The sequence below is a fragment of the Octodon degus genome, unplaced genomic scaffold (genome assembly GCF_000260255.1).
Source record: "Octodon degus isolate 3935 unplaced genomic scaffold, OctDeg1.0 scaffold00280, whole genome shotgun sequence".
NCBI lineage: Eukaryota > Metazoa > Chordata > Mammalia > Rodentia > Octodontidae > Octodon > Octodon degus.
In genome coordinates, this window is record NW_004524856.1 from 1,991,389 (window position 1) to 1,996,587 (window position 5,199).

The 5,199-nt window shown below is 35.2% G+C and overlaps 1 pseudogene; it reads right to left on the minus strand.

Annotated features, from left to right (window-relative positions):
- Window positions 1-5,199, minus strand: part of LOC111814214 — a 59,341-nt pseudogene that overhangs the window by 31,300 nt on the left and 22,842 nt on the right.

A 5,199-nucleotide genomic window follows, 5' to 3' on the forward strand; every position in this document is an offset into this window, starting at 1 on the left:
TATATAGTTACATTCTCTTAATGAATAGAGGGATTTGTTCTAATAGTGTTTGTAGATAGGATATCATGTCTGCATCTTGTACAGCAAATAACCACAAGGAAGAGTGTATGCAATGTGTTAATTATTGAAACTGTCCTACCAATTTCATTTGAAACTGTCTCATTGCTATTTGTCTCTCAATAAAATTATGGGAAAAATTAAAAAAAAAGATTCAACCTCACTAATAATGAAAATATCAATTAAAAATAAATATGTTATTTATAAAGTAAAAAAAAACATGTGGGGCTAAGGTGGAGAGAATGGGAACTCACATAGGTGGGCAGGAAGTGGGACAAAGCTATGATCAACCAGTGGGATTACAAGCACCATTGTTCAGGTAAAACTGATTAAATCCAGTATCAAATGGGAAAGCGAGTCACGTAGCAAGTGGGCATGAAATGGGACAGGGTCTCTCCCTGATGGGGGTTGGAATGGTGGACAGGGTTTCTTTCTGTTGGGGGTTGGGCTAGTGACTCACTTGGGTCTTTCCAGGTGATGGATACCTATTTAGAATATCAATCCCAGGTGCTAATCTTTTAGCATTTGTTTGGCCTTTAGGTCTTTAGGTCTGGTTCACAGCAGGAGCATCTGCACCTCCCACAGTTGTGAGGCATCTCATCTTTTGTGCTGTCTCCTTGGAGGGCCTGGCCCTGTCTGACTGCCTATAATATTTTTATCTAACTCAGCTGCCTGCAATATAATATAATATAATATAATATAATATAATATAATATAATATAATATATATATATATATTACATTAATATATATATATATATTACATTATATATAACAACAAAATGGTCCTTCATCTATATCCCCCTTTTTTGTTTTGTTTTGTCAGAGATAGGTGTTCCATTGCAGTTAGAGAAGCTGTATTTGGAGAAGTCTTTAAAAGACTTTTTCATACTTGATGCCAGTCTAAAGATTGTAGATACTTGAGTTCAGCTAAATAATCCAATATAGTCCAATAGTTCATAATAGTAGTGAGTTATCAGCACAACTGGCAATTGTCAGAAGTTACTGACTTGAGCCTTTTACAGCTCAGCAATATTAATATAGCTTTACTTTCAATACCTCATGGTTACACTTTTCTGCTGGATGGTTAAGACCAAGTTAAAGTAAGACCTATATAATTAAAAATGTCACTTTTGCTCTCTGACAAAGTCAGTCAAATCCCCTCCAGATTTACCCTGGAGGTATACATATTGTTGACCATACCAGATTCACTTATCAAAAAATAAATAATAGACTTTAATATTTCAAATGAGCATCTGAGATGAACATACACTTCTCAGATGAAGAAATACAAGTGGCAAATAAATATATGAAAATATGTCCAACATCATTGGTCGTTCAAGAATTGCAAATTAAAATAGCATTGAGATTCCATCTGATCCTAGAAAGAATGGCTAACATCAAGAAGTTAGGCAATAACAAATGCTGGAGGGACTATAGGAAGAAGGAAGCCTTTTCTACTGCTCGTGGGAGTGTAGACTGGTACAACCACTGTGGAAATCAGTGTGGAGATTCCTCAAAAAACTAAGATTAGAGATCCCATTCAACCCAGTTATTCCCATGCTGGGTGTTTTTCCAGAAGAACTGAAAACATACCACAGCTACATATGTACACCCATGTTCATAGCAGCATGATTTGTCATAACTAAATCTTGGAAACAACACAAATGTGAATCAACTGAGAAATAGGTAAAGAAGATGTGACATTTTTATGCAATGGAGTGTTCTCAGCTGTAAAAAAGATAAACCCAAGGCTTTTATAGGTAAATGGATGCAACTAGAAACCATACTCATAAGTCCGAGAAATCAGACCAGTATGTGTAAACATCATATTGTCTCCTTAGTGTAAGAAACTGAAACAATAAATAAAATCTTAAAGGTATTATAGATACTACGAAAGAGAAAAAAACTGCTCAAAGGGAAAGAACAACTGCATTGAGGGAAAGAAGAAAAAATGAAAGAAAGGATGATTGTGTTGCTGATTTGTACTGGTCTATTGAAAAGAACAGCTACTGCTTATATTTTTTATTCTCTTTAATTTTTTTATTTTTTAAAGGATATGAAATAGTAATTTAGAAAAAGCATTAGAAACTGTACAAAATTTCACTAAACAAGGTAATAGGAATTCAACACTGGTTGCTGTATTGCATGATGTTATCTTCAAATTAGTTGTTTAGGTTACCAGATATAAATATGCAACAAAGTTATAAGAAATAAAAAAGAAAATAAAAATAAATGTGAAAACTAATTGAGCATTAACTCTTCCTTTCAAAAGACCAGCAGAAATCAGCAGTACAGTTATGCAAATTATCCTGCATATATACAAAAGTATACCTTTTTTCTTTTGTCCTTTTACTCCCCATTGAACAAATTGTTTCCCTTTCAAAGTGTCTAGTGTGTCTTTCAGATTTTTACTTACTCTCTCAGGTTCTCACACTAATGAGACAATGCGATGTTTCTTTTTAATTTTTTTGACCAATTTTGCATGCATATTACTGAACAACTAATTTTAAGACAACAGTATGCAATACAACAATTATTGTCAAATTCCTACCATTTTTAGCAAAATTCTGCATCATTTCTACTATTTCTTTTTACTACTTTTTTTTCCTCTAAAAAATAAAAAAGAAACAATAAAAGAATATATAGGAGTGCAGAAAAAAGAAATATACAGTCTAATACATGAAAAGATCCTTTATTACTTTACTATATAATGTACTAGCATACGTTTTCTCAATTGGAAAGTGTCACAGAATAACATTTCTCTTTTGTTCTCTCAGGAAGCTCTTCTTTTCCAGGATTCAGTTTCATATGACATCTGTGATATTGTCTGTGAGGATACCAACAGTGCTTCATAGTAAAGAACATGCTCTAAGTTATTCCATCATGAGTTCTCAACATGTTCAGCTTTTTCTTCTAATGTGATTTTCAGCAACTGATCCTGTGTTTCTTCATTATTATGCACAGGATCTGGTCAAGGGATAGGATTCACATATCCATATGGAATATTCACATAATGTGCTAGCATACTATTGTCCTTCCATCTGTTGGCAAAGCTAGATTTTATTTTGTAATCATAGTTACCAGGAAGAGAAGAATGTGTAGATTCACAATAAACACAAGATGAAGCTCCAGTTTGGGTTGGAAATATATACATCATATAGTTCTCTTTGACATCACCCATTTTAGTGCAATGCCCACTGCCATGATACAGAAAGAAGTTTATCAGATGGTAAGAAAAAATTTTTTTGAGAAAAACCTGCCTTCCAAAGGTGCTTCTAGGCACACCAATTTTCATTCCTGCAAGGGTCCTGGGAGCCCTATGGGTCCAGTCAGCTACAGCTGGATGTTCTCCTAGGCAAGAGGGGGACACTCCTGGAAGTGTGAAGCCACATGCTGGTCCTTCTATCAAATAGAAGGAACCTGGGCCTGTCAGCAACTGTGTCCTGCAGGCTAGGCCAGACAGAAGACATCAGCATCCACAGATAAGCTTTCTGAGCATGTCTAGCTTCTAGGGCCTCTATCCAAGGTGGTGGTTGCCTTGACAGCTACCCCAGGATGATGAAATTCATTTTGTAAATGTTAAATTTGGGGTGCTTCAGGGATATCAAAATAGAGATATATGGCCTTTAGGGTGGAATGCCAACCTGATCAGGTTTGGGATCTGGCTGGAAGATTGTTGGAGCACATTAGGGGTGGTGTCTGGGTAGTCATGGAAACCTGGCTTGAGGTCTAGGTCTGATCCCCTTGCTCCTTCTTTGGCACTGTTTTCTTGCTCTCCTTCCCTGCCACTATGACCTAAACATTCGTTAATGATTATTACCAAAAACAATTATTATTGTGATAGTTGCACAATAAGGTATTTTTCTTTTCAACATCTGGGCCTTATTTCATGCTAGGATTGTAGGTGTTGTGACTAATTTACCTTCTTGATATGTGTTTTGTTATACAATGGAGTAGTACTCTGCCATAAAGAAGGATAAACTTGAGGTAATTTTAGGTCAATGGATGTAACTTGGGACTACATTCATGTAAAAATCACATTACCTCCCTGGTGTGAGAAACTGAAAGAGCAAATAAGGATCAAAATATATAATAGATACTGTGAAATGGGAAGAAATTGTTGAAAAGGAAAAAGGACTAGTGTGGGGTAAGGGGGAAAGGAAGAAAAGGAAAAGAAAAGAGAGATTTAAAAAAGTATAAAATGGAAATAAATCTTATAAATAGGGAGGGGGAAATGGGTTGAAGGGAGGAGAGGCAATTGAGAAAGAAGAGGAATCAAAATATATCATGAACAGGTACAAATTCTCAATGATGAATGTGATCATTATATATATGTACCAATAAACTTAATTTTAAGAAAAGAAATGTAAAAAGGAAATGAATTTACCTTCTTGAGAGCATTCACCAAGGAACACACAGGCACTTGGAGGAACTTAAAACATCATGTCATAGTGACATATGTGTGCCTGTTTATGGCAGCACAATTTGTGATAGCCAAACCTTGGAAACAACCAAAGTGTCCATCACCTGAGGAATGGATGAAAAAGATGTGGTGTTTCTATACAATGGAGCATTACTCAGCTATGAAGAATGACAAACTTGAAGCCTTCATATGCAACTTGAAGATATACTCATAAGTGAAATAAACGAGACCCACATGTGTAAATATGTATAGTCTCTCTAGTGTAAGAACGCAAAAGAAGAAATAAAAATTGAGAGGTATAACACAATTAATTTTTTTTTTGGCAGAACCGGGGACTGAACTCAGGCCCTTGCACTTGCCAGGGAAGCACTTATTCCGCTGAGCCATCTCCCCGGCCCCATAACACAATTAAATGAAAAGCAAGAATTTAAGGATTAAACAATGAAGAGAGTGAAAGGAGAAAAGATAAGAAATATGGCACCGCAAAACCATACATTTATGTAAACAAGAGGTTAAGGCAATGGTCCTAAGAATCTCCATTAGGTTTTTTTTTTCCTTTTCAAAGTTTTATTGATAAACATATAGCAATGAGACAGTTTCAAATCAAATCGAAAGTACAATTTCAACAAATAATACACTGCATATATTCTTCTTAGTGGTTAATTGCTGTACAAGATGCAGACTTGTGATCCTACTTACAAACACCATTAGAAAAA